The sequence below is a fragment of the Penaeus monodon genome, unplaced genomic scaffold, assembly GCF_015228065.2.
Source record: "Penaeus monodon isolate SGIC_2016 unplaced genomic scaffold, NSTDA_Pmon_1 PmonScaffold_400, whole genome shotgun sequence".
Lineage (NCBI taxonomy): Eukaryota > Metazoa > Arthropoda > Malacostraca > Decapoda > Penaeidae > Penaeus > Penaeus monodon.
Window position 1 is genome coordinate 16,632 of NW_023658780.1, and position 10,757 is coordinate 27,388.

Genomic DNA, 10,757 nt, shown 5'->3' on the forward strand with positions numbered 1-10,757 from the left:
ATGGGGGCCGACAGTACATCTCTAGCCAGCTCGGTCACAGCCGGATACCGGACTGAAGTTAGCCCAGAACATGCGAATATCTCGCCGGGGAATTGTCTCCACAGATGCGAGTTTGCCATAGGAACGCTCCTTTCACGTCAATTTTATATACATCGTTTAGTAGCTTATTACAGCAATAAGATACATTAAGCCAAAAGCATGCTTCGTTCTCAATGCCATAATAACCTCATCAACCGGTTCACCTCAAGTACCGAGGGCTGAGTCCGGCTGAGATGGCTATGGCTACACCTGGAGGTGGTGCCATTCGCTGCATTGACTCAACCCAGTAGTAGGTGTAACCACCCACACTGATCGTGCCACTACCAGTTTATCTCACTCCGAGAGGGCAGCCACCTCAACTCCCAGTCGCCTCATTCCGTGATAGCAGATGTGACCGCTCCATCCTGCCGCAAGACCGGATGTTCCAACGCCTACCCGGAAAGCAACGCCTGAGGCAAGCCTCGGTGTCACTCTGTGTGCCACGCCATCTCTGCCGCCCCCGCCGACACAGCCCCTAATAAAGGGGGTCGGCAGGCTGTGGTACCGCTAATAACTACTGAGACAGTAAATCAATAATTAGATGAAACAATGAAATGTCATGGTAGATAAAACATAATATTCATTGTGACCCTATACATATTAATGATGATACTCAGATAATTGGGATATCTATGATGATGATGATAATTATAGCTAACCAAATGCCGATAGGGTGAAGAGTAAATTATTAGGCTACAAGGTTCACATGTTTGCGAGCCTTTTTCACTTATCTTAATAGTAGTTTTCCTGTTGTGCAAGTTTTCTTGGAATATTTTCATATAAGTTTCTAAATCGATTTCTATAAATGACCCTCCCTAACCATGAGTTAACTATGATAACCAAGTATGCCTCAGTAAACCGCCGTTTGAGATGACATATACCATACTGGTGCAAGTAAAAGAAGAGTAAACGGCGTTCATGAAATATAGTAAAATGAATATAGCACCTGCCCCTGTGTTTCGTGTGTCACCCATCAGAGTACTTACAACATCGCTGGTGGAAATTTCCCTTTTAAAAAACCCCCCCTTTATACCATTTGCTTTTGCTATTTCACTTGTTAAAATACTGCCCAATTTGATAATTTATATGTTCATTATTCTTTTTCGATATTATTTTATTATTATTATTGTTATTATTATTATTAGTATTAGTAATATTTAATTATTATTAGTATTATTATTATTCTTAATAGTGTAGTAGTAGTATAGTTTAGTATTAATAACTTCCCTTGTTTTCTGTCTATCCTTTCTCGCTCTTAGCACGGTACATTCACCTTTAACTGTTTTACTGCTGATTGAAGCGTAATTTTTTATGAAATATGTAAGGAGCTGCTGTAAACTCTTTGAGTATGCATAACACATACAGCAGATATAATAATATACCCTAATTTTTAGTGCTTTTTTTTTATCACCGATGCATTTATAAAAAAGCGTCTATAAAGCTCTTAATCAATCTTGCCGATCCTGAGCTTTCTAACCGAGTCTAGGATTTTTCACTGATACCTTTTTTTATATATATATTATATATATACGTCCATATATATATGTAGATATATACTAGATATTATATATATATATATATATTGTGTTGTTTTAATTTCTCAAATAGTTTTTTTTTTATATAGTATTACTTCTCTTAAGCGGTAAGTCGAAGAATACATGAAGGCACACCACTGACAACTATATAATAAACTAATTTAACATATATATAAATGACAACAGCATTGGTGTTCCCAGGCGGTCACCCATCCAGTACTGACCAGACCAATGTTGCTTAACTTCGCTGATCGGACGAGAAGCGGTGCTTTCACCAACTGGTATGATCGTTGACTTTTGAGCATCTGAAACGTTAACCACTTTTTCTTAGTGCCTGCCGTTTTTTATCATTTTTAATATATTGTATATTATATTTTTGCATCAAATTTCATTACCTCGTCATCAGTCTTGTCATAATTTGTTGGCAGAAATTCCACATGAATTCCTTTTCATTATTCACAATACGACGGAAAATCGTTTATATGAACTCTGAATATATGGCGAATGCCGTAGGATTGTTCGTCGATCTGATGTCACTAAAGATTACGTTTTTCTAAATAATGGAGTTAGGAACTGTTTCATGTATATAATAAAGGCTATCTTTCCTACCAATGGCAGGATTGGGTGTTTGTGATAAGTCATAAGTTTGCACTATCACGAAATTGCTCTTTCCGATCTCATAATATGTACCTAGACATCTGCTATAAATATCTTTACAAAAACGATGAAAATCGATAATTGTATTTTGTTTTATTCATATTATAATATAATATATATAGTATATATATATATATTATATATATATATATTATATATATATATATATATATAAATATATATATAGATATATATATATATATGTATAATATACTCATAATAATATATATATATAGATATATATATATATATATATTTATATATAATAATATATATATGTATATTATAGAGATGATGTAGTTAGTATTTATTAATATATATCTATATTTATATATATATGATATATATAATTTATATATATTTAAAATAATATATATATATTTATATATATATAATATTATATATATTATTTTCAATTTTTTTAATTTTATATAATATATCTAAAAGATAATGTAAATGTTTTCATAATATATAAATTTAAATTTAAAAAAACCTATATTCTAATTCTAAAAAAAGTTTAATAAAACCCAATACCAAATTTATACATTAAATTGTCAGCTTAAATAAAAGGAAACTATTAAGGAATACAAATGAATCTTTAATTTACATTTAACAACCTTCTAAGATAATAAAATAAAATTAAAATTAAAAATATAAATGTTTAATATATAATAAAAATTTAAATATAATGTTAATTAAAATATATTTATAATTATTTTAATTTAATACAGTTTTTATATTTTTTATGTTAATATATAGTATATATATTATTATTAATAATTATTTAATATATTATATATTTATATTATTTTAGTATATATATATATATATAAGATTAAAAAAAAACCCAAACATAAAATTCTATTTAAAAAAATAATATTATCCAAAAAAAACAACAAAATTTTTTTTTCTTAACGAGTAATAAAAAAATTTTTGTTTATTATTTATATTTTAAAATTATTTTAAGATTAGATATTAAATTAAATATTCGGTATTAGTTTTATTTTTTTTATTTTTTTTTTTCAAAGAAAATAAACCCTTTAAAACACAAATTAAAATATATATTCTTAAAACATTTTTTTAAAAAAGTTTGGTTAAATTAAGGGAAAAAAAGGGAATGAAATGGATAGAATAATTATATAAAGGGGAATATATATTATATAAAAAATATCTTAAAAAATTGTATATATGTTGGTATAATGATAAAGAAAAGAAAATCACAAGGGAAGGGGATGGTTCGGGTCAGGATAATTAATTATGACTAATACTCCAAGGCTACACCCCACGCAAAACAGGTAACGAGAGGTTGAGCTAAAGTACGCGAGACCACACCCCACCCCCCACAACGGGCTTCCCGGACCGGAGGCCAAAGACCAAACCACTCAAGGCTACCCCCCCCCACAGAAGATTTTGTTGGCAGGTATTTAGGGAAAGTTGCGATAATTTGGTTACAGGTCACCTCACTCCCCCACCCGTTCACCCTCCAAAACCACGGCTGCTTTTCTTATAAGATACATTTTTTTCCTTTTCTAAAAAGTAAAAGGAATGGAAAAGGAAAGGGTTTTAAAAGTTAAGAGAAAAACCCTTTGCCGGGGGGAAAGAAGATGGGAGGGGGAAAAGGATAAAAAGGGGGGGGATCGAAGAGATGATTTAGTAAGGAAAAAAGACCCGGGTTTAAACCCAACATGCGGGGTAAATTTGGGGGCCCATAGTGATAGGACGAGGAAAGGAGGAAAAAAGGTCACAAGGGGGGGCCCTGCGCCATCGGGGGTTTCCCGGGCTCCCCAGGCATAAAGGGTTTTCGTTCCATGAGCTAATGGGGGTGGGCGAGGCCACCGGCCCCGGGGCTGCGGATCCACTCGGCTAACGAGGGGGTTTGGGGGAGGGGAAAAGGGGGGCCTGTCCGGCCCCATCGGGAGGGCCCCCCGTGCAGGGGCCCTTCTCCCCCAGGGGCAACGGGGGGTGCCCTCGGCAAACCGTGGGGCCCCTACAGGTTGAAGTCCCGGTGAGATCGCTACTAAAGGGGCTACCCCCCTTTGCCCGCGTCGAGCAGAGTTTTCCCCCTGTGGGGGCGGCAGGACTTTTTAGGGAGAGGGCTCTGGCGTTTCTCACCACGTTTGGGTTATAAACACGGCCATGACATCCCCCCCCCCCAAACTCGCGTTTTGGGCACTCCTTACGAAAAGGGAGCCACGGTCTGGCAGGGTGCAGGCTGCAATGCACGTTGGGAAACCGAAACCATGAGAGGAGGTAAGGTTTTGGGGATAAAGGGGACGCGGGTTTGCTATGTAAGGTAAAGATGAGGGAGGGCGAGGTTGTGTGACACACGGAAAGAGGAAGGGGGAGGGGAAAGGGGTTTTTAAAAAAAGGGATGGGGGCTCTCGTTGGGGGATTTTGTTTATTTAAAAGGGAAATTTAAAAAGGGGGTTTTTTTTAATTTTATAAAAACCCCCCTTAAAGCTATAAAACCAAAAAGGAAAAAGGGTTTAAAAACCGAAAACAAAAATAAAACAAAAAAAAATTTAAAAAAAACAACGCAAACAAAAAACGTAAGAAAAAAAAACCCTTAAAAAATTTTAGGCGATAAATTTCGGCGCTCGACACCCGCTTTTCCGCGACCCCCGGAAAACAATCGCCCCGCGACGCGATTGGCCGAGTCGGGGCGAGGCGGGCGCCGGTTTTTTAGTAAAATCGCCAAAGCTAACGTAACTTAACTTAACATTAAAAAGTTTTAAAACTTTTAAAAAACAAACGAAAAAAGGGAGGTAGGGACCCCATCGGGACAGTTCAAAAGGAGCCAATCACAAAAAGGGATAGTTTGAACAGGCTCCTCCCCTCTCCCTGGGGGTGAATGGGTTTCCTTGTTTTGGCCGTTTTCAGAGGGGGGGGGGATGATGGGTTTTCCGGAAAAGGGTGGCGGACGGGGCGCAGCGGGGGGAGCCGGGGCAACGCCAAGAGAGTTACCTTGGGCCATGATCCCTCGATCGTGTGGCTTTTGCATGGGCTATTAAAGAGAGGGCACCACCCCCGGGCCCCAATGCAATCTCGGCCTGGGCTTTTTCCGCGTTACCGGACGGTTACGCGCCCCCCATTTTTTTGATCCCCACGATGCTATGTGCTTGCTTTGTCTTCGTGCCCTACTACCCCCTACTCTTTCCTATGCGAATTTTCGGCATTAGGATGACTCTGTGAAACCCCTTTTCGGGTGAACTGGCCCCCATTTTTTCGGGCGGGTGCTGGGACGGGGGGCAGATTTTTAAAAAAAAAACCTCCCGCAGGGGGGGGTGTGTCTGGGGGGCCTTAAAAGGGCCTCCCTTTCCCGGTGTTTTAATAGGTTCCCTTTCTTTTTTTTAGGGGAGGTCTGGCAGCCATCTGAGGGACTGCCACTCTCTTTTTTTCCCAAATAGGGGCGATGGGAGGGTAAAAGCCCCCTTGTCGGGGGCTTTCACCGGGTTTCCCGGTCTAATACAGCGCTGGGACAGAACATCAATTTCCCCCGTGATGGGAAAAGTCCCTGGATAAAAGTTGGGTCTTTTTTCCCCTCACTTTTGATAAAAAAGTCTGTGGTTGCCCCTTTTTCAGAGGAATAAAGGAAATTTAACTGGAACAGGTACAGGTCCCCTACTACCCCGGGGGAGGTGAAACTTTGGGTTTTCAGAGAAAAGAGGGATTAAACGTTAATCCCCCAAACCAAAAGAACTGCCTGGAAAAAAGTCAGCTCCTCTCCCCACTGGGGAGGGGAAACAGTCTGTGGTTGGCTGTTTCCAGAGGGACAAAGGAGCTTACGGGAACAGGTACAAAACCCCAAACCCTTCTCTCACTGAGGGGAAACCCCTTTTGGGATGTTTAAGGAGAAGGGGGTTCCACCCCCAAAAAACCGTCCTGCCATGGGAAAACCTCCTGAAAAAATTTTAAATTTTTCCTCCCTCACTGTGGTGAAACAGTCTGTGGGGGCTGTTTTCAGAGGGAAAAGGGAACCCCCTGACGGAAAAGGGGCGGGAAACCCCCCTCTTTTCTCAATGAGGGGGAAAAAAAACCTTTGGGCGTTTCAGAGAAAAGGGGGATTCACTTAAAAAGGGGGTTTACAGGCCCCCTCCGAGGAGCGGAGGGGGAACTGCCTGGAAAAAGTGAAAGGCCCCCTTTCCCCCAAATGAGGGGGAGCAAAAAGTTTTTCCCATCAATGATGCCCCTGTGGGTTTTGGAAGGGCATCCCCTCGGGGAAATTAATCCCAGGGGTTGACACCTACCCACGTTTTTTGCCGGGGCTTGGGGGGGGCCCCCTTGGGAGTGGGGGGAGGGACCGGGGAGGTTGAGCGAGGGCCGGGTGCACGAGTACCCCCCTGCGGCTAGAAACACGCCCCCTTTGGTCCTCTATTCTGGCAAGACGGCCCCGGCCGATCCAGGCCCGGCCCAGGTCAATGGGCTGGCCTCCCTGGGGGGCTGGGGAAAAAGAAAGTCCATGCGGGCCGTTGGTACCCCACCGTCCGTTTTGTACCAGTGAAACGGGTAATTGGCTGCGAAATTTTCACTCATCACCCCTTTTGCGTTAGACTTTGGGGGTTTTTAGCACTCAGTTTCCCCCTTTTTTGGACTCCGTGGGGGGTGGGGGCGTGATGAATAAAGGGCCTGCCAATTACATGGAAAATCTAAAAAAAAATCCCCCACAGCCCAGCCCTTTAAATGTTGACAAACCCTGAAAGGGCCCAGACCACGGCAGCCACCCTAAACCCTTTTACTTGCCCCGGGGTGGAAAAGAAAACCCCGGCACGGGATGAACTGCCCAGGCCGCTCCCAAAGTTTGGCGGACAAACAAATAAAATCATGTACAAACATGTCTGTCCACCAGATTGTCCAACAGATGGCCCTCTCGGCTGGCCCTCCAGGCCACCCACCCAACCAGGAAGGTCTCTGACCCCCCCCCTCAGACGACCCCACTGAATAACAGGAGCACCAGTTTAAACCCAGCCGAAAAAAAGTTTGGTGCCTCCACGAGCAACCCCCAAAGCCGAAAAGGGCGGACCGAAAGGGCCCGGGGCCGGAGCCGACTCTGATGGCGAGTCTGGACCCCCAAGGCTTTTCCCGAAATTTAAGGCCCCCTTTAAAAACCCGAAGGTTTTCGACAATGCCTACCAAATGGAAAGGGCTTGGAGAGCCAGCGCAAAATCCGGCTTTTCGACCCGGGGGTTGGGGGCGGTTTAAAGGGCATGATCATGGGGCCCCAAAGATAAAAGCCACCTTTTTTTCCCTGCAGGAGAAAAAGGGATTTAAAAAGATGGGGGGAAAGTGAGCCTTCGCCACTGAACCCCGGGGAGAAGAGAGTCAAGATGGGGGCTATTTGGGCCTTCTCAGTCTCATACGATGTGGAGGTGAAAAAACATCACACCCACAGGTCGTGGGGTTTCCCCCGATTGCGAAGGGGAAGACTCCAACCAGGCAAGCCCCTGGTGACCATGAAAGGTACCCAAGCTCCCCCCTTTGACCCGGGGAAAACGGGGGTCCTTTACAACCTACGCACTTTGGGGCCCGGGAACCCCACTTCGGTGTTTAAAAGTCCCAAAAAGTACGGACACCCCCCAGGTAACTGTACACCCCAAGAAAAAATTGGGGGTGTCTTAGAAAGGGCACCCAATACTGGGGTTTGTGCACCAAGGACATAAAGAAGAAAAAAAAGGGAAAACCCCAACACCCAAAAATGTCCAAAACGGTCCCAAGGGAAAACCACGCCTGGACCTGGTTTGCCTGTAAAAAAGAGGCGGCCCTCAAACGGCAAGAGGTTGCAAAGGGAAGCGACCAGACTTTGTCCCTCCCCCCCCAGGAAACCTACGCCCTGGGGGGGGAAAACAAAAGCAAAAAGGGCTTCCCGACCCCGGAAGAGGAAGGAAGCTGCCCCCCAGCCAAACCCCCGGGATCTCCGAAAATCAGGATTTTCCCCCCAATGAAGAAATGAAAGGGGAACCCAAAGGGAAAGAAAGGTTCCAACAGCCCCAACACGGCCCCCCCCCCAGACCCAGAAACATGTTCTTGACGAGGGGGCATTTCGATCCTGATCACTGCTTGGCCCAAAGCAGGGGCAGTACCCCTGTCCGGCCCCGGAGGAAGAGGCGGATAAGGCAGTCATTTTTTCCCATGACGACTCTTAAACAGACCGAAAAAAACCCAAAAAAGGGGGAAGGGAAAGATGGAGAAGGCCAAATAAACCCAAATTTCCTCTCCTCACCCGGGTCGAGACCCCCTCCCCTCTCCAAGCCCAAGGGCTATGCCCTCAAGGCAACCACCCAGGCTATGCCCTCCGGGCGACCCAAAACCAGGCTGATTCGTGCCACAAGCCGAATCAAAAGAAGCGAGTTGCCCGGGCCGTCCCCGCCAACCACAGAAAAAAGCCCCCCCAGAAAAACCCCAAAGACAAAAAAAGCCCGAGCTCCCAAAGGCTTCCCCCCCCCAGGGGAAATCCGGGGGAAAAGCCTGACAGCCGAAAGAAGGCCCTAAAAGCAGTGGGGGATCTCACAATGGATTTGCCCAGCCCTCCGACCGTCAACCCGAATGTGACGAGGGTTTTTGATGAAAACTATAAATTAGTAACATCATGACCCCAAATCAAAAAGTTTTTGAAATTAACTCTGTGGCTTCCCTAAAGGGAGTACCATCCTCCACGCAAATGCGTCAAGGACTTGACATCGTCATGCCCAGGAGGGCATTTCAGCGGAAGCTGTTCGCTTTTTCAGGGTATCACTTTTACGCGCTGCCACGTTTCCCATGCAAAAGAGGCCTGAGAACCCCGGGAAGGGAACAATTTCCCCGCTCCGCAATAGCCGATGCACCGCACTGTGGGGGAAATGTTGAATCCCCTTGCCGTCCCAGTTCAAATGGCCGGGGGACCCCTGAAATTTTACAACGTGTACAGCAGGGCCCCACTGTAGTAGCTTAGACATCAGCCAAAGGTTTTTGCTTCCGCCCGCACACGACCGGTGATCCCTAGGGGGAGACTTTTAATGCCCCACCACCCCATCCGGCCCCCCCTGCAGGGTACCGGATCGGCTGGCCGTCACATAGCCCCAAAGTGCCGAGGGCATTCCCCCAGTCGCCTCCTCAACAAACCAGGACCAACGCAAAGTGAGAGGAGGGGTCCTAGAAACCCCCACCCCGGGCCAAAGGGGACTCTGGTGGAGAGGATTGGCTGGCGTGTCGATGAGACCGTTTACAGTGACCATTAGGCACTATAACAACCCTCATGGATAGTGGCCCCGCCCCAAAAACCCCGACCGAATCCAGATTTGGAAAAAGACAAAGGGCCCAAATGGCAGGGGTTCCAGAGCGCCCCTTTGGGCCCCCTGTCTGAAAAAGGGAATGAACCCCCCACAGAGGGAAAATGTGGAAGTGCTACAAGCAAAACTTGTAAATGCCATTGATGAGGCAGGGCCCCACTGACCCTCCCCAAAAACTCGGCCTGGGTCCAGGAGTTTACAAGGGCGCCCTTTGGGACTTCAATGAAAGGATTAGGGGGGTCAACCCAGGGTTTAAAAAAAGTTCCGAAAACATTTCCCAAGGCAAAGAACCCCCCACAAACCCAGCCCTTTCCCAAGGGAGGGGGGGGAGGGGTGCCAAGGAAACTTTTTCCCGCCGAGTGAGGCAGGAAAAAATGGCTGGGAAAGGTGTGAGTCTTTTGATCACCGTACCACCCTCTCAGGCTAGGCATCGGGTTTAAGCGAGCCACCCGCCGCTCAGCCCCCAGATGCACCACCACCCACCCCCCGGGAGAGGCCAACCCGACTGGCGCAAGGGGTTCTCTGCAGAAAAGAGCCCCGCGGGCAGTCTTTCCAGCCGAACGAGGGCCCAAAACAAGAAAAACCTACAACCAGACAGACTTGCTAAAATCCCGAGAAAGGGCAGCCGAAACCCTAAACTCAAAACGTTTTCTTTTCTCTGAGGGAACTAAGAGTGCCCAAAAAAAAAGCCAGTCGCAAATCAGCCCCGGGGGATGACGGGATCTCTACCCCATCATCTCCCCCGGGGGCTGGTAGGTGAACTTGCTTCCTGGGAACTCATAAAAAGGTCCCGGGAAACTTCCCTCTACCCCAGAGCTGGAAGAGGGCTACCAAATTTCCCAAAACCCTAAACCCAAAAGGGGCCGGGGGGTTACCGCCCCATCCCCTCCCTCAAAACTGTCTGGCCCAAAGACTGCCGAGAGGATGGTAGAAACCCGGGTTCCCAAAGGAAAAAAGGGACCCCCCACGAACACCTCCAGGGTTACCAGGGGGATGAGCACAGCCACAGCATAGCCACCTTTTTGGGCACAATAAACATTGGGGCAAACTGGGCAGGGATTCCTTGACCTGGGAAGGCTTTCGAATTGGCAAGTCCCCCTTGCCAATTTTAGGAGAGCCCGTCCAAAAAAGGGAAACAAAAGGTAAGCTCTTGGGTTGGATAGGTGACTAAATTTACAATAGAACACCGAGTCAAATTTAAGGTCACCTATACAGCACATGCCCC

The 10,757-nt window shown here is 45.6% G+C and overlaps 1 pseudogene; it reads right to left on the reverse strand.

Moving 5' to 3' along the window:
- Positions 1–1,790: 1,790 nt before the first annotated feature.
- On the reverse strand, positions 1,791–1,908 carry LOC119570811 (annotated as a pseudogene).
- Between the last annotated feature and the right edge of the window lie 8,849 nt (positions 1,909–10,757).